Source organism: Ursus arctos, unplaced genomic scaffold (genome assembly GCF_023065955.2).
Source record: "Ursus arctos isolate Adak ecotype North America unplaced genomic scaffold, UrsArc2.0 scaffold_8, whole genome shotgun sequence".
NCBI classification, from domain to species: Eukaryota; Metazoa; Chordata; class Mammalia; order Carnivora; family Ursidae; genus Ursus; species Ursus arctos.
In genome coordinates, this window is record NW_026623100.1 from 16,267,161 (window position 1) to 16,292,264 (window position 25,104).

The following is a 25,104-nucleotide window of genomic DNA, read 5'->3' on the forward strand; positions in this document are numbered from 1 at the left end:
TGGAGCGCTGAGAGCAGAGGAGCAGGGACTGTGGCGTCAGGCTCTCGCCACACTTGCTAGTGGCAACATGGACATGTTAGTTCTCTCTCTGAAAATGGCCTGCTGACTGCCTGCCTCGGAGGGTTATTGTGAGGAGTCACTGAGGCGGTGGTTCCCCGGCTTCCCGCAGGGCCTCGGACGTGCTGAGCGCTCACCAAGGACAGGCTCGATTGGCAGACAGCACGGGAGAGGCACGGCCCTTCATCACAGCTCCGGGGCATCAGGTGAAACGTGCGAGCCCAGGGCCAAGCCGGGACTCGAGGTTTCAGCTGCCAGAAAAAGCTCTCCCTCCATCTACGCACCCCAGACCAGACGCTCCCACTGACTGCTTTCACCTCCCTCCGTGGGTCTCAGTTTGCTCGCAGTTCCAGGTGAGTGGCCGCACCCCCTCCGGACGCATTTCAGGCTCTGGCCCCTGAGCGGGGTGGGAGGCCCAACCCCAAATCCGGTGTGGCAGCGGGATGAGAGGCTGGAAAACTGGATTGTTGCGGCCAAGCTGAGGCTGTGGGCTGGTGGTGTTGGTTGGCGCTTATGGATTTGTCTAGATTGCAAACTCCATGGACAGCTTCCCGAGGACAGCAGCCCTTGGTTCCCTTCTCTCCATAGCCGCTTGTGGGGTGTTGGGGGGGGAGGGTCTTACACTGGACTCTTGGTGACTCAGGACAAAGTAGCGCTGCTAGCAAAGGATCTGGAGAACATGGGCCCCTCCTTCTCCCGTTTCCTTTTGGCTTGTTCTGGGGAAGGCTTCGGCAGGACCTTTGGTTGAGGAGAGCAGGTGGGGGTGGCTGAGAGTGCAGAGCCCCCCCCACTTCCTCCAGCTGCAGGCTGGTGATGTTTCACATTAGCAAAGTTTTGGTAAACTGTGAGCAATGGGCAAGTGACCCCGAAAACCGGTTGTGAACCTTGGCACGGCTTCCCTGGCCCGCCGGGCCGACTCGAACCTCCTCCTACTCTCTGCTGCTTCTGTGGGATTAAGGTTTTCTCTCCTCACCAGAAATCATTCAGCAAAATGAGTTATTAAAAGCCAGTTAACTACTCTTGCCTCCGGGTAGCTCCTGCTTAACAACCTCTCCCGGGGAGCAGCTGTCAAACCCGGGCCCCGCGGAGCTGGCGGGGAGATGAGTCATTTACATGGAGCCCATCCTCCGTCCTGCCCCCCAGATCTGTCCCTGCCTCTCTGATGACTAATTCTTCTCAGGGATGAGATCACTGCCCCTCCTGCCCCCACCCTCCCCAAAGAGCAGAGCCCTAGCCTCAGCCCAGGGTTGGGGGAGAGGGCTGACTGCAAGGCTAGGGGAGGCAGGCACAGTCCCAGATGGGACACGGGCCTGGCCAGCAGGAGCCGGGAGTCGGCCTAGTGACATGGGAAAGCCTCAGGCCCGCCCTGGCCTCGCTCCTTGCTTGTGGACCTCTGGAGCCCGCACAGGGCTGGGGTGAGGCTGCTCGTTCCGGGAGGAGCTTGAGAGTTCGCCTGCTTGGAAGGGTCACTCCAATGTCAGTTGAATCTCCTGTCACCTCAAGTCCCATATCATAGAAGAGCAGAGGTTTTCAAGCCCATGGTGGTTCCCGTATAGCAGAGTCTTGCTCTCCCACGGACAGTTCCACCTCCTCTCAGTCCCGTTTTCATGCCCCCGGTCCTTCATCCCTGCCTATGGAGCTGCGAGCCACATTTGAAGGAGGGCCTCCATGCCCTGCTGAAGGGGACACAGGGAAGGAAGTCGGGTCCCTGGGAAGCGGGGTTCTGAGCCCTCAGGGACAGGCTGCCCGTGCACGGGGGGGGGGCCACTCTTCAAGGCCCTGGTGTGTATGAGGAGCCAGTGTTTGGCTCCTCCCCCTGCCCCTCTGCACAGAAGCAGGCCTGTGGGCTGCTCCAGGGGAGTGATAAAGACGAAGGCATGATGCGGACAACCTCACTGTTGAGAGCTGCAGCTGGGGAAGTGCTCTCGACGGTCCCCCGCAGAACCCCGAGCCCGCCCTGGTGCCCACTGACACGCCCCTGCCCTATAGACCGGCAGACAAGCTAGAGGGGCTGCCACAGCGTCTCCGCACAGGGGTCTCTGTTAGGGCCTGGCTGTGTTGGGAGGGACTGGACTTGCGGCTTCTGGACTGAGGCTAGGGGGTCAGGAGTGCCTCCTCCTCCAAATGGGGCAGGGCTGCTCCTACTGCACATTCTGCTCTCAGCCACCTGCAGGGAAGGCTGGTTGATCACTGGCTCACCGGAGGTGAGGGATGGAGGGACTGGGTATGGAGACCTACCCCATGCCCGGCATTCTGCTGGTGCTTTCCCGGAGGTGCCCCTAGAGCAACTCCTGGAGCAGGTGCTTCTGGTCCTTATTCAGGGGAGAAAACCAAGGCCCAGAATAGTCAAGTAATGAACAAAAGAACATCAGTACATAGGTCCCAGACCCCACACCCGTGGCTCTTGCCATTCCCCTTCTTGGGGCCCTACTCGGCCTTTGGCTCAGCGAATACACTGTATCGTGCCCTGAAACACCACACCCTGACGGGGAACTGTGGCCAAAGTGCCTACCCTGGGTCTGTGGCATGAGTGTGCAACAGATCCTGAGTGACAGGACATGGAAGCTGGGGCTCCGTGGTGTTAGGGACCTTGTCCAGGGTCACAGACCATGGCATGACTGGGATTCCAGCTCAGGTCTGCCCAACCCCAAATCCCATGTTCCGCATCAGCTCGCCTTTAGCTTCCCTACCCCCATTCACAGAGAAGCCTGATGCCTTGGAGCCCTCCTTCTGCAACTGTCCCGGGTGGACTGTCCTGCTCATGCTGCACTGAGCTCCCAACAGGAGGACCCAGAATTTCTCAGACTGGCGCTCAAGGCCCTGACCCACTTTTCTAGCGTCATCTTCTCTCTTTGAACCTTCTTCCTCAGGCGCTCAGGTCCCCTCACTGCCTTATGCAGACACACACATTCATTCACCAGGAATTCCCGGAAAGCCTGCTCTGTGTCAGGTGCTGTGGACAGGAGGTGAGCAAGATGGGCAAAACTGCAGCCTGCACAGAGCCTAGTGTGGAGCAGATGTGCCACAGACGCTCCCCGCACCCCGCCCCTGTGCCTTTGCACCTGCCATTCCCCACCGTGCAAGGCCTGCAGTGACTTCTTTGCTTTCTTTATACCTCTCTGAAGCCCATTCATCACCTGGCGGCACGTTTAGCTCTGTGGTGGCCCCTGTGCTGTTGACCATGTCCCAGAGTGTTCTTTACCCCTTTGTGCTTCTCTGTGTTGCCTTGTTGACGAGGACCCAGCCCTTGTCTTTTATTTCCTCTCTCCCTCTACAACGCAGGTGCTCAGGGAACAGCTGCTAAATTCCCAGTGGAACTGGCACTTTGTCTAGTGGTCACCAACAGGGCCCGTCCCAGAAACATGGTGTGCACCTTTGAGTGAATTCATCTCACATGTTTTTGAGATTTGCTCTGTGCCAGGCATGGGGCGGAGGGGAGCACTGGATGGACAGTATCTATCGTCTGGGCCCGGCAGCCAAGGGCCACCAGGAACACACCTGTAGACACACAAAATTGAGTTTCCTGACTCACTGTGACAAGGGAGATGTACACCATGGGGAGCTGGGGGGCATCTCCGGCAGCGGGTATCAGAAAGGACTTCTTTAGGATTTGGGCTTGAGTTAGGTGAGTCTGAGGGGTGCTCAAGGAAGCAAGGCTTTGCTCTGGATTGGATGCTGCCAGGGATAATTCGAGGAGTGGACATTTTAATAACTGTCACCTAGAAGGTGGGAATAACAGAGCAAGGCCACAGCCGCGGTTGGTAAAGCAGCAGCAGTGTCTCAGAGTAAGCAGAGGGGCGTGTCTGGTCATGTGGGCGGCTTGGGTGATGTTCTTCCGTGGTCTGTGTTCAGGCGTGACCATGGGTGAGTGATCTTGTTTTTGTCTTACTGCACTGTGGTCATCAGGTGGCCTTCTCTGCTGGCAGTGTCCTGTGGACTTGCTGATGTGCCATGTCCGAGCACCCCAGCCTAGATGTGAATGCGGGCCCCCTCCCAGCTCACGGGGGCTGCTTCCGTCTTTCTCAAAATGGTTCTGCACTCCGCATTCCCTGAAAGCATGTTATTGGATGCCATTTATTTTTTTTTTAAAGAAATTCCTTCTAAGTCTTTCAGTTTATTAATAACATATATTAATATGTTAATATATATATTGAGCCTGGGTGGCTCAATCAGTTAAGCATCTGCTTTTGGCTCAGGTCATGATCCCAGGGTCCTGTGATCGAGTCCCATGTTGGGCTCCCTGCTGGGCAGGGAGCCTGCTTCTCTCTCTCCCTCTGCTTGCTGCTCCCCTTGCTTGTGTGCTCGCTCACTCTCTTTCTGACAAATAAATAATAAAACCTTAAAAAATATATATATATATGCATGTGTGTGTGCTTGCACGTGTATTTAATTCTGTAAGTGGAACACACCTCTAGGTTATAGAAATATGGGTGATTTTTATTTTAATTTTCTTCTGTATGCTTTTATAAATATTTCACATTTCCTCTGGTACAAATGGGATAGTTACTACTCTTGAAATTGTAACTTTTCCCCCAACAATGATTTTTTAAAAAATGTATAAATGGGGCACCCAGCTGGCTTAGTCAGGAGAGTGTGTGACTCCCAATCTTGGGCTCCTGAGTTTGAGCCCCCTTGTTGGGCACAGAGATTACTAAATAAATAAATAAAATTAAAATGTATAAATAAAAATGAATGAAATAGGCCCCTGTTCTCAAAAGAATGACCCTGATATCCTATGAAAATGACAGCATGGGAGACATCACAAGAAGCCAGCAAATAAGAGAAGAGGCCTGGGGGGCTTCCCAGAGGAGGTGCCGCTGGCTGAGGAGTAAACCTGCCTTAGCCAAGCAGGTGGAGGCTGGGAGATGGAACTTTCAGCCGTCATATGGATTAGACTTCTCAGGGAGTACGTACAGTATGAGGAGGAGGGCCTCTGGGGAACCCTGAGGGTAGAAGAGGAGCCTGTGAAGGAGGCTTTCACGCACTCAACAAATATTTATTGAGGGCCTACTGTGTGCCAGGTGTTAGGCTGGGCTCTTGGGATTCATCAGCAATTCAAACAGTTCCCTGCCCTCACAAGGCTTCTATTTCAGCTTGGAGATGGATAATAAACTACAAACATAATATGCAAGTAAATTGTGTTAGAAGTGGCTGGTGCCCTGGAGAGAAGAAAAACTAGAGCTGGCTAAGGGGGTGGGGGTCCCGTGGCTGGGAGGGGGCACCTTGCAGCATGAGGTGGGGTGAGTCAGGGCAGGCCTCACTAAGGAAGGAACATTTGATGAAGCCCTGGAAGGAAATGACGTCTGGGGTAAGAGTGTTCCAGGCCAGTCAACAGCCACAGCGAAGGCCCCGAGGAAGGGGAGCTGGAAGTGGAGGATGAGAGCAGGAAAAAGAAAGAAAAGACTGGGCAGGTGGATGAGTCAGCGAATCTCTCATGGACCCTCTCAGAGCAAAGTTTAGCTCACACAGATGTCCCAGAATGTAAGAAGAGCTATCACTCTCATTTGATTTTAGCATGAGAGATAAACAGATAAGCTAATGGTCTTTAAAAAAGAGGAAGAAATATAATAACTATTCAAGTAGATCTCAAGGGACAGCAGAAATGCTGAATGTAACTAATAACTACCTTTTTTCTCTATTAAAATCCCATGCCATTTTAGAAGGAATTAAGATTATGAGAACAACCATCAGTTGCTCAGTGTACAGAGCAAATTTTTCTGTTTTATTTATTATTGAGAGGGAGTGTGCACAAGCATGAGTGGGATGGAGGGAGGAGGAGAGGGAGAGAGAGAATCCCAGACCCTGCACTGAGCATGGGGCCCCACTCGGGGAAGATCTCCTGACCTTGAGATCATGACCTGAGCCGAAATCAAGAGTCAGACACTTAACTGACTGAGCCACCCAGGCGCCCTACAAATTTTTGTTTTATTACATATAGTCACCACTGTTATCCAGGAAGGAGAATGGCATCACCATCCCCATTTTGCGAACAAGGGAATTGATTCGATTGGAAGTGATAAAACTTATCTGACCTTGGACTTCCTCAAGCCTCAGCCAGAGTTTGTACCTCCTACCTCTCAACCCCACGTCTCAAGCCTAGCATCTTTCAGTTATAACAAGAGAAAAATTGGAGGGCATATCAGTTTGTATTTGACATATAGTGTTCATATGCTCTCAATCAACGTTTGGCTATTAACATTTTTTTTTTAAGACTTTTACTTATTTATTTTGAGAGAGAGCATGGGGGGCAGGGAAGGGCAGAGGAAGAGGGAGAAGCAGACTCCCCATTGAGCCTGACACAGGCAATCCCAGGACCCTGGGATCATGACCTGAGGGGAAGGCAGAAGCTTAACTGACTGAGCCACCCAGGCGCCCCTAGTTATCAACATTTTTACATGACAGTAGCAATAAAAATAATAAAGCCAGCCTCTCTGGCTGCTGTATTGAGGATAGCCCAGAGGGTCAGGATCTCAGAGTCCAGTTCAGACGCTGCAGCACCAAACAGGTGGGGGTGGCCCCAAGCAGGGCAGTAGCCAGAAGGGGACTAGGAAAGGGGGGACAAAGGGAGGACACAAAAGCAGGAGAGAACAAAGTCACTGAAGCTAGAAGAGACAAAGGGTTTGAGAAGCACAGATGAGGGAGCATGGGGTCAGAGACTTCTAATCAGATAGAAACCTGACAGGTCCCCTGGGATTTGGCAACTGGGAGAAGCTGGCTCTAGGCATGAAAGGAGGGGGGTAGGGCCTCATGGATGCCAGGCTGCAGGGGGTGCAGAGGTCCTGAAAGGAGAGGAAATGGACCCAGGGGAGGAGCCTGCCTTTGAAGCGGCTTATTGGTGGGGGGCTGGCTAGGACACCCCCACCTGGCAAAGCTCCAGGCCAAGACAGGTGCTTGACTTACTTTCCCTCAGGGAGTGTTGCAGTCTTAATGTTTGTGTCCCCACTCCTGAGGTGATGGCATTAGGAGGTGGGGCCTTTGACAGGTGATTAGGTCACGAGGGCTTCTCGCTCATGAGTGGGATCCGTGCCCTTGTGAAGAGACCCCAGAGAGCTCCCTCATTCTCGCCATCATATGAGGACACAGGACAGGTGTCCCCTAGGAACTAGGAACTGGGCGAATCTGCCGGCACCTTGAGCTGGGACTTCCCAGCCTCCAGAGCTGTGAGGAATAAATACAGTTTCAGCCACTCAGTCTCTGGTGTGTTTGTCTAGCAGCCCGAACAGAGCAGGCGGGGAGGTTGAGTAACTGCTCGAGCGTCAGAAGACCGCAGTTAAAATTCCAGGCCCTGGAGTCAGAGATTCAGGTTGTCCCCAGCTCCACACTCACTCCGGGCTCCCTGCCACGCCCGTGTCTTCGTCTGTCACATGGAGACAGCAGGACCTCGCAGGGTGGCTCTGGCACTCGGCGGAGTGGCCATCCGTCAGTGTGTCCAGTGTGCAGTTTACACGCCCTGCAAGGGCGGAGAGGGAGAAGCGCCTAGCTCTGCAGACCTCGGTCTCGGAGGAGATACAAACAGTGCTCCTAAAATTTCAGGTGTCTGATCTTGCTTTTAGGCACTCACTGCCTCAGTCCGTTCAAGCGGCTGTACCACAATCCTACACACTGGTAGCTCCTATAAACAGAGGTTGACTCCTCACAGAGCTGGAGACGGGAAGTCCAAGATGAAGGGGCCGGCAGATTCGGTGTCTGGTCAGAGCCCTCTTCCTGGCTCACAGGAGACTTTTCTCTGCCTTCGTGAGGGATCATGAGGGACCTCTCCAGGATCTTTCTTATAAAGTCACGAATCCTATCGTGAGGGCTCCACCCTCATAACCTAATCCCCTCTCAGAGGTCCGGCGACCTAACACCGTCATCTTGGGGATTAGGTCTCAACATCAGAATGTTAGGGGGACACAGACATTTCCGACCATAGCACCCCTACTTAGATGTGCACTCACCTGGTCTCTCGCTTCTGTAATGTGCTGTGCCTACCGTGTGTCAGCCATGAGGTGTGTTCACTGTACCGAGGGGCTTCGTGTCTCTCTTGGAAAGTGGGAGGACACAGGCTCACCCCATTAGAGGCATGAACAAGAGCCTGGAGGCTCCAAGCAGCAAGCCCCCTCTCATGGGGTCTCCAGATGCCGTCTCTATGCTAAGGCAGGTCATCAGAAAACAGCTACTGTGGACCATACTGTCCTTGCTCCCCATGGAAATGCTTTCAGAAGTGATTTAATGTTTTACCGCCTGCCTTTAGGAACACCAGGTTTGTGTCTTCTGCAAAACCAAAGAAAAAATATCATTGCCCACGTCCCTGCTTAAAGATGCATGAGGGGCGCCTGGGTGTCTCAGTCAGTTGGGCATCCAACTCTTGACTTCAGTTCAGGTCATGATCTTGGGGTCCTGGGCTCGAGTCTCGAGTCGGGCTGCACGATCAGCGGGGAGCCTGCTTGAGGATTCTCCCTCTCTTTCTGGCCTTCCCATACTCTCTCAAATAAAAATAACTAAATCTTAGGAAAAAAAAGATCCTGAGATTTGCTTCTCCTTGGATGTAGGATCTGATATGTTGGTTTCCTAGGGGCACCTGTGCACTTGCTTCCTTTTCCTGAGTGCTGAGCGCTCAGTGTGCCGGCTCGGGGGAAGCTCGGAACCAAGGAGTGACCAGCTGCTGTAGGACTGTGTCCCAGCCCTTGGGACAACTCTCATCAATTTGAAATTATATTTTAGCTCCTTTCACCCCTCCTTGCCTCCTTCCCTCGTCCTCTTCCTCCTGTGCACAGACCTGCTGAGCGCCCGCTCTGAGCAAGCACCGTGTTAGGACACAGCCCTGCCCTCTTAGAGCTCACCGTTCAGCTTATTTCTAGTTTTACCATGAAGTGTGTTCAGACTGTGAAAAGAAGCTGGCTTGTAGTCGTATATAATAAGCAGCAACAATTTCCAGAAATCTTCAGGTCACACTGATCCCACCAAATACATGGAATCTCTTTCTCTAAGGTGGTCTTTAAAATGCAGACCACCTCTCCTTCACCGAGGAAGGCTCTGACAGGTTTCATTCTGAAGGCAGGGGGATGACCCTCGATGACCTCTTGCTCCCTCCAGATTCTTGTGTTGAAGTCCTAACCCTCCAGTTCCTCAGAACATGACTGTATTTGCTCATAGAGCCCTGAAACAGGCAATGAAGGAAAAATGAGGCCGTATAAATAGGTCCTAAACTGGACTGGGGTCCTTTTAGGAAGAGGAGATTAGGACCCAGATACATACCGAGGCAGGACCACGTGAAGACACACAGAAAAGACAGCCACCACCTACATGTCAAGAAAAGAGGCCTCAAAAGAAACCAGCCCTGTGGACACCTTGATCTTGGACTTCTGGGCTCCAGAACCGTGAAAACAGAAGCCACCCAGCCCGTGGCGCTTTGTCCTGGCAGCCGGGCTGGCTGCTGGAGCCTGTGTGCAAGGCTGCACCCTCGCTCAGCCTGGTGCTTACAGCAGTGGTGGCGGCAGGGAGCTCGGATGCACCGCTCCGTTTCAGAGCCTGGATCAGAAGGCTGTGTTTATATTTATCCTGCTAACTGCAGGGGACTGTTTATACCCAGAGCAATAACCTCCCGGGTGAGATGAGGGCAGCCAAGGAACCAGCTGCTTCCGTCAGACCTGCTGGCTTCCCGCAGCCGGGCGCACGCTGTCAGGCCCACGTGGCTCTCAGGTGCCACCTCCCTGCAGGCTCTCTGCGATGCCAGCTCTCCTCACCCCCCACGCCGGGCTGGGGCTCAGGGGCCGGAGTCTGGTCTTCCTGGAGCACAGGCGGATTGCACAGAGGCTGACTGCGTCTCTCATGCTCTCCACAGTGCACGCAGCCCAAGGACTCCTGCCTTTGCAAACAAGTCTCCATTCCTAGTCTCCCTCTGATTCAACATGATACTGGGTGCTCAGGAGGTGCTCAGTAAACAGAATAAGGAGGGGTTTGGGTTTTAAAGTTAGTCTAGACTTCTACCTTTGTAAACTGTAAAGTGCTTTTGCCGCCCATCCTCCCTTCTTGCTCCCCTTCCTGGGAGCTCTGAGGGGAGGGTCTCCTGCGACGGGGCCCAGGCACTCGGGACATTCAGGGGTCTCACAGCCGGCCTGGCCTTCCAGGAGCCGATGAGAGGTTTCGGTAGGACTCTGGCCCTGATGTACAGATTGTTATTTTATGGGAGAGATCACCGCCTCACTGTGACCTTGGAAGTCCCTGTCTGGGTAGAAGTGAGACGGGAGGACCCAAGCCAGGTGAGGGGACCCAGGCTTCTGCTGCCTGCAGAGAAGTCAAGTGTGCAGGGAGCCAGTGCTTGCACGGTTACAAGCGAGCAAAGACACAGACAGGCCTACAGGTTTTCAGCGCCGGCTGGAGGAGACACTATCTATCCTCCTGGGTGGGTGAATACACGGGTCAGTCTGCATGCTGACACGCACACGTGTTCTCTTTAAAGGGGTTATTTGAGGTGGGAACGCTAGTTTACTTGAGCAGGTGTGTCGATGTAACTGAAAAACGGAGCTGTCAAAGCAGTGCCTCGCAGACCCTGTTACAACCACGGTCACCCCCGGCCCAGACGACAACTACATTGTTGAGCTCTGATTCCTACTCTGTGTCACTTTCCTCACTAGGTTTCTGTGGGGGTTTACGGTTGTAAAGGTCATCCTCACAAGCAGTTTGCTTTCCTCCCAGCCACCTGAGGTGGGTGTGATTACCCCGTTTTTAGATGCACAATCTGAGGACCAGACAGGCATGGTCTGAGGCAAGAAAGGGGGTGAGGTGGTGTCAGAATTTAGGCCTGTGACCCCACGGTGGCTGACCCTACCCCACTTCTGGGTCTCTGACAGCACTGTCTCAGGGCGTCAGAGCAGAAACTCATCGGAAGCTTGGCTGTCCCACTAGGTGCTCCTGCCCCTGGCTGGACAGATGCCCTGGAAGCCAACGGGGAATATCCCCCAGGCATGTGCTCTGTTGGCTCTCTGGGAGGCAGGGCAGCATGGGGATCACGGACTAGCCCTCTGGGAGCCAGGCCAGCGAGCTAGGGCATGGGGATGGGTCATTCCCTCCTCCCCTCTGCTATTATGATTCTGGAAGTCATTAAAAGAATGTGTGCCATCTTTCCAGTCTATTTCTCATCTCTCTGCAACACAGCAAGGTGTCGTCCACCCAGACTCAATTCTTACAGCTCTGTCACTGATGAGAGAAGGTCAGGGGCTCTTTCCACCAAGGAGCCAGAAGGACGCCCATCACCACTCCTAGGAGCAGGGGTCCCCAGATGTGGCACCGAGTCCCCAGGGCCTGTCTTCCCTCCGCTCTTGGCAGCAGTGAAAGGCCAAGCAACATTCTAGAAATATGGCCACCAATTTCACCTGTCTTTCTTTTGGACTGACTCAGCGGTCTCAGAGGAGAGCGAAGACAGATCTCCAGCCAGATGACAGACACTCAGACGTGCCCACACTCCCACTTCACTGCCTCATCCTCCCACTCCCTCCTCAACACACACACAGTATCACACACAGGGATAAAGCTAGGCCAAAGGGATTCTCATCACATCAGCTCTTCGAATAGTTTCAGCCTGTTCTTCGGCAAGGCCTTGTAGCCCGGGGAAGCCCTGGCCTCTGCGCGCAGGGCCCGCGCTTCACCAGCTCTGAATGACAGGGATTGCGGGTGGCGGACTGCGGACAGCATCTGGGAAAGCCTTTCTCCTTCACGCGGCACTTTCCCAGGCTCTAGAGATGGCTAGCATTATTGTTCCCAGGGTTCTCACTAAAACACATCAGTCCTATGTACTTTCCTGTCTGAGTAAGTCATAGATTGCAAAAGCTATAATTTCATGGGATTTGTTTTAAATGCCCTTTGTTGGCAGACGTGGGCTCAGCATGAGCACTCTGTAATTTTCCAGCCTCCTAAGTGGCCCCCCTGTCGCTAACACGTACCACGCACCAAACATAACCCACCCTCTTTCCACCCTGCAGACAACCCGATTACTCACTCACATGGTCTTCACCAGGGCCCTCCTGGGGTGGGGGGGGGTCCCTGGCCTAGGTCCTGTGGGGGAGGCATTCGTGCTTCTGACAAGCAACGGCACATCCTCTCCAAAGAATACTATGCATCCAACAACAGGGATGCTTTTAAAAAGTTTATTTCTGTATTACGTATCAATAACGTAAGACCTGAAACGTTTCTCCAGAAGAACGACTCCAAGGCAAATCTCTGTCATAGTTCTATTTGAGTGGTAGAAGTATTGGAACATTTTTTCTTTCACTTCTATGTGCTTCTCTCTTTATCAAATGTTCAATAATGAGCATATAGTATTTGAATGGATGAAAGACTATGTCATTTTTTAAAGGCAGGGTCTAAGCGTCTGGTGGGGGGGGGCAGTCATATGTGTGTGTGGTCAGTCACTGGCAGGAGGGAAACAAAGGTGGGTCATTGGAGCCTGGATTATCAGGGTGGGCACATGTGAGGAAGAGGCCCTTGAATGCTGTGTGGGTTTTGGAGAAGTGAAGGGGGGAGGACAGGAGAGGGCTTTCTGGGCAGAGATGATGTCATAATGAAGAACAGGGTGGGGGGGGGTGCATCGTACCAGATCACTTGACTAGAGCTGAGGGCAGAGCAAGGAGAAGCTTGGAGAGGCTGGGGCCAGTTTCTAGAAGCCTGGAGGACACCAGGCAGGCTGCTCCCAGAGGATGGACCCTTTGGGAGGCCTGGATACAGCTCCACATGTTTCCTCAATTCAGTCATTTACTAAGTCCCCTTTCTGTCTCTAAATCCCCCATCATTCTGGCAGCACCAGCTTTGTGGCTAGGCGGGGTGGGCAGTGGGCTGGCTGAGGAGGCAGGGACCCCGGGTCAGAGTCTCCTTTCTGTCACTGGCTAGCTCTTTGATCTGAGAAAGCCCTTTAACTTCTCTTTGCTTCAGTTTTCTCACCTGTGAAGTGAGGGTATGAATTGCACCTGTTTCCATAGGACCGTGATGAGGATTAAATGAAATAAAGTATGTAACGCGCTTAGCATAGAACTTGGAAACGTTGACCATTTGTGCTGTTAGAGAACAAAGAACAGGATTTCTAAAGATAGGAGATGAGGAAGAATGGAGAAGAGAAAGGTGGTAGGATAAAATTCCCAGACTGAATTTCACTAAGCTTCCTTTGTTTTCTTTGGGTAAATAATTGGCTCAGGAGGCCAGCTGGCATTATCTACGTGTTCTCTTTGGGGAGGAACCCACCCACATTAAACTCCCAGAGAGAGACAGCTAGGTACAGGGAAAAGCTGTAAATGAAACCCTCATCATAGGTGCCCCAGGAACAGAGGAACAGCCCCTCCCCTGTCAGAAATTTCCAAGGGCTTCCAGAGCCTAGAGCTGTGGGTCCCACTTATCTGGCTTAGAGTCTCACAACTCTGCATTTATTGCAAAGGCGTCTGAATCTGTTTGTTCTCAGCCATAATCACTTTCTCCTACATGCCTGTGCTATTAGTTTCCGAATATATGTGAAGTAAAACCACAAATGCATTTAAAAGTGGTATTAAATTAATTCAGAGGACTTTGTGTGTCAATATGTATTTTCCCTATTAATTAACGGATACTGAAAGTATATGTAACTTCTACCATATGGGTTCAGTAAAAAATATTTCTATCGTATGGGTTCCGTAAAAATATTCTAAATAAGTAAAAATATTTATTATGTAAAAATATTTAAAGTGATCCTCACCTTTTAAAAAGGTTTGGAGACTTTTGGTTTTTAAGATGATCATTTAATCACCTGGATTGATCCCCTCTCCCTCTAAGACCCTGTTAAAATAACAGTAAAGGGATAGAAAGGCATAAAGCAGGAACAAGACTGAAAATGGGGGGCGCCTGGGTGGCTCAGTCGTTAAGCCTCTGCCTTTGGCTCAGGGCGTGATCCCGGCGTTCTGGGATCGAGCCCCACATCAGGCTTCTCCGCTAGGAACCTGCTTCTTCCTCTCCCACTCCCCTGCTGTGTTCCCTCTCTTGCTGGCTGTCTCTCTCTCTGTCAAATAAATAAATAAAACCTTAAAAAAAAAAAAAAGACTGAAAATGGGGAGGGAGGTTTCCAGTGGATGAGGAATCTCAATATACTTCTGGAAGATGACAGCAGGTGAAGGAGTGGTGATGGGTGAAGGTGGGTGTGGCTGAGGAGGGGAAGAAGATCAAGTGCCCCAGAGAACCCTGAACAGGCTTGGGTGAGGGCAATACCGCAAAGATAATGGCTGGCTGCTCACTAAAGAGACATCTGAGCCAACAAGCCCCACCCATGCAGTCAGATTTTCTAGTTTTTACTTGCAAATGTGAATGGATAGCCACAATTCAGACATTTGCAGAAAGCCTGTGACCTCCTTCTGTTGGTTCTCCTCCTAGCTTAGCCACTCCTTCAGCTTTTGGACCGCTAAGACTCAGTCTTCAGATCACTTCTGAGTCCCATGATCACTCCCTTGGCTGCGCATTGGAGTTTCCTAAGGACTTTAACAAGATATACTCATTTCTATGTCCTACCCCTAGAGACAGTTGGATGGTGAGGGTAGGGTGGTGGTTAGACATTAGGACTTTAAAAAGCTCCCCAGGTAATTTTAATATGCAGCCAGGGTTGAGAACCACTGCCTAGCTGATCTTTGACAGGGGGTCAAATGACACTTATAAGAGTGTCATTTGCCTGCACGTTAGAACCATCTGGAGAACTTTAAAAAATATCAATTTCTAGGTCCAATCCCCAGAGATTCTGATTGAATTGGCTTAAGGTTGAGTCTGAACATTGACTTTTTTTCTAAGTTTCTTAAGTGTTTTTCATACCATTGCAGTCAGGGTTAAGAACCATTGGTTTATAAAAAATTGGTATCTCAGCCCTGAACTCTCTCTTGAGTTCTAGACTTGCATATCCAACTGCCTAACTGATATCCGACCTGAAGTCTAGCAGGCATCTCAAAATTAATATCTTCAAAACTGAGCTCTTGGTTCTCATCTCCATCCCAGCAATTCCCCTTCTTGATTTGACTACAGCCTTCCTAATCTCAGTACATGACAAATCCATCCTTCCAATTGCTAAGGTCAAAAGTCTTCAAGCCCTTTTTGATTATTTTCTTTCTTTCACACCCTATATCTGATCCATTAGCAAATCCTTCCATTCTATCTTTGAAACATATCCAGAATTTAACTACTGACTTTTGCTTCAGGCCATGAAGGAGCAGCTGGATCCAGACATATCTCCCACCATAAACAACTAGGAAACTAACAAATCTATGAAACGATTATTTTCAAACACTGGAAAACAGGAAGTACAAGATTATGATCCCTGAGAGAAGGGAAACAAACAAGGTGAGATCTTTGATTGCCCTGGTTTTTCTGCTTGGAGGCAATTTTCAGACAGCAATAGAGGAAATGGGGATTCAGATCGAGCCGAGCACTCAGTGAATTGAGGAGACAGAGATTGGAGTTCAAGGACAAGGCAGCTATCACAAAGGCAGTACTTGCAGGATAGTGTATGGGAAAGGAAGGAACTACCAAGAGAAAGAGCATAGGGTTTTCCTTGAGTCTTTGGCTGAATAACAGTCTGTGCAGGTGTAGGGTGAAACTTCTTAAGACCAAGAAAAAAACAACTTCCAGGAAAGGACAGCTGCTGGAGATGTGTAAGCCAAACCATTTCCAGAGCTCTTACGGAGCTGGGAATCCCCTGAATTCCCACCAGCCAGGGTGCAAAGGTTTTAATGAATACACAAGGCATTCAGTAGAGGCCCCAGAAAGGTTATGCCTTAATAGTGTGGCTAAACTAGCCCCAGAGAAGAGTCTTCTTTATGTCTGTCTTTAAAAAGTTTAAAACAAGCCTAGAAAAGACCAGATGTATCTGTCAGTAACTCAGCTGTCTGCCAGGACAAAGTCCAACGCTTTTTTAAAAACAAAAAAAGTTTATTTGAGAGAGTGAGCAAGAGAAAGAGTGCGTGCATGAGCAGGGGAAGGGGCAGAGGGAGAGGGAAAGAGAATCTCCCAGAGATTCCCTCTTGAGCATGGAGCCCGATGCAGGGCTCAGTCTCACGACCTTGAGATCATGACCTGAGCAGAAATCAAGAGTGGGAGGCTTAACCAGCTGAGCCCCTAGGTGCCCTGTCCAACACTTTTTAAAGGAGTATAGCATAATCAGGCATCAAAAATGTAAAATTTACAATGTCTCTAATAAAATTATCAGACATGCAAAGAAGCAGAAATCCACAAACAAGAGAAATTAGTCAGTAGAAAATGATCCAGAAATGCAAAACATTAGGGAACTAACAAAGACATTTAAACAGCTATTATAAATATGTTAAATATGTTCAAGGATTTAAGAAAAAGAGGAACATAATGAGAGAAAGAGGAAAAAATAAAAAAAGAACTAAGAATTTCTGGAGATTAAAAAAAGAAAATTTCTGAAATGGAAATTTCACACACTGGATAGGATTAACAGTAGATTAGCCACTGCAGGAAAAAAAAGAAAAAAGATCGAACCTGAAGACATAAGCAATAGAAACTATCCAAAATGAAGCACAGTGAGAAAAAAAAAGTCTGAAAAACAAAACGGAAGTGAAGAGTTTCTGTTACCTGTGAGACAGTATCAGGTGGTCTAACATATGTGTAATTGGAGTCCACAAAGAGATGGTGGGGGTAACAAAAAGAATATTTGAAAAACTAATGGTCAAAAATTTTCCAAAGTTGGTAAAATTTATAAACACACAGACCCAAGAAGTTCAGTAAAACCCAAATAGGATAAATACAAAGAAAACCATGCCAAAGCACATCAGAACCAAATTCCTGATAAGCAGGGTTGAAGGAAAAGTCTTAAACGCAGCCAAAGGAAAAAAGGCACTTACTTACATATAAACAAAGATAAAAACCATAGACTTCTTGTCAGAGACCATGTAAGCCAGGAAACAATCTTTAAAAGGTGGAAGGAAACAAAACAACCCTTCAACCTAGATTTCTATACCCAGTGAATATATCTTTTCTGAAAGATCTAATCACTTCTTCCTGGCTCGCCATTAAAATCTGGTCCAAGTCACCATTGTCTCTCACCTGGAATATTACAAAACCTCCTGACTGGTTTCCATGCTTCTGCGCGCCCTTAAAGTTTTTATCTTGAGCAGTAGTCAGAGTGATCTTAAAATATAAGTCAGATTATCTCCCTCCTCTTCTCAGTACCCTCCAGTGGCTCTCCATTTCACTCAGTAAGATCCAGAGGCCTTGCCATGGCCCACAGACCCTGCATGATCTAGTCCTCGGTTGTTCTGACTTCACATTCTAACACTCTCCCACTTGACCCTCCTCCAAACACTAGTCCAGCCACATCCCTCACTGCTGCTCCCCCAACAAACCAAGGAAGCTGGTGCTTAAGAACCGTGGCTGGAATACTCTTCTTCCAGGCAGCCGCACGGCTCACTGTCTTCCTTCCCTCTGTGTCTTTGCTCAAGGGTCATGTCATCAGAGACCCTTTTAGATCACCCAAAAACCACACCCCCATGTCCATCACTCTTTATTCTCTGAATTTGCTTTTTTCTTTTTGTAGCCTTTATCACCATCTGACACTTTTCTAAAAATTTTTTCCTTGTGATGAGATTTTTTTTTTAAAGATTACCTATTTATTTATTTGACAGAGGGAGAGAGAGCAAGCACGTGTGAGCGAGCACAGGCAGGGGGAGCGGCAGGCAGAGGGAGAGGGAGAAGCAGGCTCCCTGCTGAGCAAGGAGCCTGATGTGGGGCTTGATCCCAGGACCCTGGGATTATGACCTGAGCTGAAGTCAGATGCTTAATTGACTGAGCCACTCAGGTGTCCCTGACACTTATTTATTGACTGTTTTCCTCAACTAGAATGTTAGCTCTTTACAGTGGGGACTTTGTCTACTTGTTCACGGCTGGTTGTAGAATGTGAAATCAATCATTTCCACGCATACACACATATACACACTGCATCCCTGCCTCACGTTTTTCTGGAACTCTAGTTCTAGACTCCTTGATGCATAAAACATTTTGGTGCCCTCAAAGGGGCTGGGAGGAGCTCTAAATGACTTATGTTTTAGTACAGTGGCACCACTTTGGGGTTGGAAACCCTGGAAACGTTACAAAAGGAAAAGGCCAGGGCCTTGCAGATGTTGGCTCATTCAATCATATTACATGGAGAAGTTGGGCCTCTCTCTGCAGGGTCTGAATCATCTCCTTCCTCCCTTCTCAGCCCTGGGGAGCGGGGCAGGGTCAGGAACTGGGATAGAGCTAATCAGAGTACTCAGCTCCAAGTCTGCAGCTGGAGTGCCCTTCAGCCATCAACAGCTATAAAAGAAGAATTTTTTATGGAAAAACCATTTAAAAAGAAATAAAGCAGAGATTTGTTTGGAGGTGATTCTAGGAACAAAGACGCCATGAATTAAGGTCACTGCTACATACCAACCTCTGTTGCAGACTTGCCACCCTTCCCTAGTGCCTTTCTCACCTGCGGGGCACAGGAGGCCGCCCTCTGCAATCTGAGCAGGGAGGGGAGGGCTGCCCTGCTGAGCCCAGATTTGGAGGAGGGGCTTTCTCCTCCGTCCTCAGTCTGACTTCACTCCCCACCTTCCGTGCAGATGGAGCATTTTCAACTGCCTTCCCCCCATTCTTAGACATGCACAACTCTGGATGTATCGTAGACATCCCCAGGCTCACTTTCAGTCTCTTTCCCTGGATCCTCATATGTGGCCTTGATGTGGAGAAATGGGGGGAGAACAGAGAACAAGAAAACCCAAGAGTAGTAGAGATGGTGTTAAGTCATGTTGAGTGCCAATCACTAGATCCTGCCATTTGGTTCCTGCAAACACCTCCCTCAGCTTCTCTTCTGTTCCCTTCCAAAGGCCACAGGATCCCCAACCCCTGTCCCTAGCCCCTTCCACCCAATTCACTCTGCACACAGATATTACCAGCATCCTGGATTGCCATATAAACAAATGAATAAACATTTATAGACCCCCCTGGCCTATTATGTGAGGGTCTTCCCTGCAACTCTGTGAGGCAGAAATTACTGTGGGAAAGATCTGTATGTAGCTGCTAAGTCCAGTGTGCCAGATTCTGCTAGCTCTTTGTTCAATGTGTGTACACTGGTAGCTATAAAATAAAATTATAACCATCATAGATCATGAGCCACTTAGAGCTCATGAAGAAACAATACACATTGGCAATCCTTTTGAATGAGTTTGGAATCACATTGCAGTTCAGAGCTAAATATACAAACTAAGTACCTACTCCTCAAGGATTTACCACCCATATAGACTTGTAAGCTCCCCATAAAGTGCAGGGGACAGCTGGTAGTGGGCTGATGTAAATGTTCGAGGTGAACAGCCAAAACGAGGTACTTCACAATTATCTGGTTGTTTCTAGGCAGTCTAGAGAATGACAATTTAGACTAAATAGATTGCCTGATTTAATGACCTACTGTATAGTGACTAATCGGCCAGAATGTGGCTCTGAAACACTCGTCCTCACATTGCACTCCTGTCAAGAACATGTAATGGCTCCGTACTGCTCTCCACGCCAAGTCTCAACATTTCTGCCTGGCTTTTCAAGGCCCGCGTATATGACCCAAACCTAGAAAATCAGTTTTACCTGTCACTGCTCTGTAACATGCCTGAGACAGGCTGGTCCTGATGTCGCTCATGGTTCTTCCAGGCCTCCCTACCCTGCAGCCTGAGAGGTGGTGTCAGACACAGAGGAGTGAGCAAAGGCTCTGGGGTCAGAGAGCTCAGCTCAGGGTCCAGCTTTGGCACTCACGGTGTGACCTAGGTCACATTATTAATAAAAACACTAGCTCGCTTAGAGTGTTGATTCAATGCCAGGGCCAGACTCAGCACCACACTCATTATCTCCTATAATTCTCCCCACAATCAGTGAGATAGGCGCTATAAAAATAATAGCTGAAGGCAATGGAGTTGCAGGAAAAGCTCTCTACCCTTCCCCTGTCTGCCTAAATGTAGGGTATGAAATTTCCTTTTGCGAAGATGTCTTCCCTTCCCTCAAGTGTACCAGAAAGAACTTTCAGTCACCAGAGACACTCTTATCAATCACCCTAGTACTGCATGAGATTGAGTCTGCATAAGAAACCCTACTAAAATAACCATTAGTTCCCCCTGCTTACAACTTATCACTCCTAGAAAGCTAAACCCCTTTCCTTTGTCTTATAACTTCACAATTTATTGCTCTTCATTTAAGATGGCATATAAGCCCCTACCCTAACTACTTCTTTGGGTATTCAGTTCTTTCCTTAAAAGGTCTCCATTGTATATACATAATAATCCCTTTCTCCTGTGCCTGGCTTTTGTCAGTTTAATTTGCAGGGCCCCAGAAACTGAATCTAAGGGGGTAGAGGAAAAAGACTTTCCCTCCCCCACTGGTGAAATGAGATTGTCTGAAGAGAGAGCAGAGAGAAGGGTCTGAGGACTGAGCATGGGGCTCCCCAACACTGAAAGGCCATACAGAGGAGGGGGCCCAGCGAAGGAAACTGAGGAAGGCAGCCAGTGAGGATAAAGGAGAGCATGATATCCCAGAAGCCAAGAGAACAGAGGATTTCAAGAAGGAGGCGTGGTCAGCCTTGTCTGATATTGCTGAGATGCTGAGTAAGATAAGAACAGGGAAGTCATCATTGGATTTGCAGGAGGCTGCTGGGAATCTTGAAAGCTCAGACTCTGGATAGGTGGCCTGACCTCTTGATTTATATGGATCCGGAGGAGAAGGTAGGGGAGGAAGGGAGATGTTGACTCCCCTTTTGAGAAGTTTTCCTGTACATGGGAGCAGAGAAAGGAGGAGGTAGCTGGAGGATGATGCAGGGGTCAAGACAGGGGTCTATTAAGAAGGGAGAAATACAGCATGTTTGCATATTCATCGAAGACACTCTGATAATGCTTGGGAGTGGGTAATGGCTGGAACAAAATCTTTGAGCAAGTTAGAGGGGATGGGACCTAGTGAAACAGGCATTTGAAAGTGGATGAATCATTTGCTATCATAACAAGGAAAGCAGCTCCACGTGATGAGTGGATTTAGGGGTGCGAGGGTAAGAGAGTCCCTGTCTGATTCCTTTTATTTTCTCCATGAAGTATGAGCAGAGTGAGGGGTATGGGAGGCTGGAGGTTGTCAGGGCGGGGAGAAGCGGTGAACTGACATGGTAGGAAGGCGGGAGGAGGGCCTGCCGGTTGGAGTGTCCAGCTGGTACTGGGGTCACTAACGTAAAGTTGGATCAGCCAATATGTTGGCATTGTTTTCTCCCGCCACATTCAGCTGCTTGGGTGTGGGAGAGGAACAGGTGGAAAGCTGGTGTTTTTGATGGTGGCCGAGTGGGGGTAGAAGCACAGCACACAGGGAGAAGGGCAAGGAAGGTAAGGGTCCCTGCAGAGGGAGTAAATCCGGGCTGGATTAGAAAAGAAATGAGGGCCCAAACAAGATGACAGAAACGTAAGAGCAAGACACCACAGGTTCTGAGGTCCCAGGATCACTGTTTTGGGGCAAGAGAGGAGGAGACCTGGAAGGACAGGAGGTGGCGGTCAGAGGCAGGGATGTTTGGAGTCAAACGCTTTGAAGGTAGGGCAGGGTCATAGCAAAGGCAGAGGAAGAACCTCGTACCCACAGAGGGGGACAGAGAAGAGCATGGTGGTAGAGGAGACAGTCGAGGGACATGAGCCCCAGGGTCTTCGACGGGTCATGCTCGGCAGATGGGAGCAGGGTGCAGGGGAAGGCAGTGAGCAAGGCTTCTTCAGTGATTGAGCAGCCCGGCTAGTGAAGGACAGACCTGTAATTCACACCCCAGACCGGGGCTCTCGGCCCTCTCCCTGTCCCCTGGGTCACACCGCAAGGCGTCTGCTGGTAATGCAGATTTCCTCCTTCTGCCCGCGGAGCCGTGAACGACACCCGCCGTCCGCTGACCAGCACAAGCCGGGAGCTTCATAAGGTCCCTTCCACACAGCAGGCATGCAGTGCAGTGTGCTGCCCCGCGGGTAACGGGACACTAGCCACGTCAGCTCTTGGCACCCCTGCTTCCGAGGTGCCCAGCAGGCCGTGCAGAGTGCTAGCTGATTGGACCACAGGCACTTGCCGTTAGGGACTTGTCAGGGGCTTGGGGCTTGTGTGTAGGTGGTGATGGCAGCAGAGGGGACTGTATGTGGCTGCTGGGCTCCTGACATACTGGCTGCATGGTGCTTTTCACTCTGCGTGCACTGAGGTGCCTGGCCCTACTTCCAGAAGCCCTGGGGTGACTTCCTCCACACACTGAAGCTTTCTTGGACAAGGCGAATCATCCTCTGATTTTCACATTTTACTTTTTCATGAACGGGTGTCTAGGTAGATTTGAGAATCTTGGAAACAGCCATTCATCTCACAGATATTCCTGGGGCCCCTCCCATGGGCCAAGCCCTGTACCAGCCAACGGGAGGCACAGCAGAGATCAGAGGACGCATGTCCCCCCCCCCCCCGCCCCCGGCTGCTGGCATGGTAGGACCCTGCAGTTCTGCGTCCAAAGGCAGGGTCCTCTTCCCTGCCTGCTGCCCGGGGCTTTCAGACCTGCCCCAGGACTGGCTCACCTGCCATCTCACCTTTCCTTCTCTACCCTCCATTTAAAAATAGAAGCCAGCCATCAAAACCTGCATGGTCTCCAAAATGTACCCTGCCCTCCTCAGAAATGCCAACAAGCTCGACGTGGGCAGAGTTTTGTGTGTTCCTTTCCCTCTGGGCCTGGGCTGTCTCTGCAGCGTTTCTGGCAGGCCCCGGTGTGAGGAGCTCGGAATTCAGAACACTTGGCAGCAGGAAATGAGATCGAGGCCATTTGGAAAGGATTAGGAAGAAGTTGCACGGAGTGCGGTTTGGGGTTTGTGTTTATCTCAACTGTAACTTTCCAGAAAGCTGGGACACCCAATTCCAATAAAAGCCTCCCCAAGTATTTTTGGGAGGTATTGTGATGGCGCTGGAATGTGTGGGTGGGGGTGGTTTTTCCCAGTTCATGCAGTGCGTTTAGTTACTGGGAAACTTCTGTCCAATTTGTGAACCAACATGTGGTTCCCAAGGGATGTGCCCTGGGCAGGTGGGGAAGGTAGCACTGCTGGGTTGAGGGCCTCCTTCGGGCTGGGGACCAGGGGCTGTGGCCAAGGCCAGACAGGGAATCAGAGTTGGTGGGAGAGCTGGGACCAGGAGCTTGCCTTCGTTGTTCAGGACTGAACTTCTGCTACCACTCCTGGGGCGACAAGGGCTGAGGCTCAGAATCGGCTGGTGTGGTTGCACGCCAAGGATCGTGCAGGACCCCAGGCAGGGTAGGAAAGGACCAGGCGGACTCAGAGAGCCACGGAGGCAGCACTGCCAGCCAGGGGAAGCCCCGGCAGCACGAGCTGGCTGCCTGCCGCACATCTGCCAGCCGCCGAGAGGTCGTTCAACCAATGGCCCAGCAGAGGGGCCAGGACCCAGCCCGCCCCTCTGGCTCCAGGGCAGAGGGAGATTCCTGGAGCCCACCCTGGGCCCAGCTTTTTGCATTAAAAAAAAAATTTTTTTTTATTACTATGTCTAGCAGTCCAAGGTTTTCAGTTACTCACACTCATTTATTCATTCCATCCATTCAACATACGTTGATTAATCACCTATTTTGTGCCAAGCATTCTGCTCCATGATTTACAGAAACTATCTCTTTGCTTTAATTATCTCCATCCATCTCCAGACACAGTGCCCCTTTAGAGTAGTTGTTCAGTGCATGGCTATTATTAACTGTAGCAGTGACAAGCCCCACGAAGACAGAGCTCCTAACCTGGAAGAAGAGGGAGAGTAATTTCTGACACCTACTACATACTGGGTCCTGTGGCAGCTTTCGACATAGGGAAACTGGCATAGAGACAGATAGTTACAAGTCTGGGGGCAGTAAGAGGGACTTCATAGAAGGTCTCGCGCTGGTGGCCCCCTTCGAGCTGGGCCTTGAGGACCAAGTTCACTGGGTAGAAGAAGATGGAGAGAAAGGGAAGAACATTTCATGTTGAAAGAACAACACTAGCCATGGCCTGGAGGCTTAAAGTGCCTGTAGTTTGGGGGTGGGGGTGAGTGGGAAGGGTTGGGGGTGGTGTGGGGTGGGGGAGGGATGACCAGAATTTAAGAGTGGCTAGAGGCGGGAGGGGGGTGTACATTGGCAGGTGCTTGGTTTCATGCACTCCCCTAACAACTGGGTAGGTTTGCTTCCAGGACATGACCTTGAGCAGAGTCTTCCATAAAGCAACTGGCCCTCGGGTACTGAGCTGGCCGAGTCCCCAGACTTTGCTGGCTGGTGTGCGGACCTTCTGGCTATTGGGTTTTGTGTTCCTACCTCTCCATGTCCACTGATGCTAGCCCAAGTGCAAGGCTGAGGGCCCTCAGGTCCCGGGGTCCCCTCTCTGGGCAGGAGCTCGGCACAGAGTTCTACCCAGGCTCCCAGAGTTCTGGTGAACTCTGCACAAAGCACTGTGCCTGTCTACCTTCTCTCGTCTGCCTGGCAGCCTCCCTCACAGAGAGGAGTAGGTTGTAAGGGATGGAAAGCAAGCAGCCCTTAGTTCAGTGTAGCCATTGGGGCTGCAAGGAGCACAGCATAGCCAAATCTGAGTCCCTAAATTGTGCTTGAGCCCTTGCCGATACCTCCTCATGTTCTCCTCCTCCACCCTACCACCCAGCAGATCCTAAAGTGGGCTCTGATCCTTCCCCATCTGGGCCCAGGGGCAGCAGAGAGGATGCTGGGGGGTCAGGAGTCCTGGCTCCTCTATGCTGCCAATGCCTCACTTGCTGTGTGACCCCGGGCTTGTCACTTGACCTCTCTGAGCCTATTTCTTTGTCTGTGAAATGGGATAATAGTGTCCTCTTTGGTATCCTAGGGTTTTTGAAAGGTTTCTGAGTAAACGTGGGTGAAAGCACAGTAAACCGGCAAGCATGGCAGTGTATGAGGGGGGACCATCAGTGAGAGTACTGAGGCTTCAGCTCTCCCTCTTGCTCCCCACAAGAAAGTTCCTGGCTGCTGGCAGGGTAGAGTCTGGATCGGGGAGATGCTGGCAGCCCTGCAGGGTCCCCTGTCCTGCCCTA

At 50.5% G+C, this 25,104-nt stretch overlaps 1 protein-coding gene across 1 annotated transcript in view; it reads right to left on the minus strand.

Annotated features, from left to right (window-relative positions):
• KCNK12 (potassium two pore domain channel subfamily K member 12) overlaps positions 1–25,104 on the minus strand; it is a 46,953-nt gene that overhangs the window by 12,899 nt on the left and 8,950 nt on the right. The window lies entirely within an intron of this gene.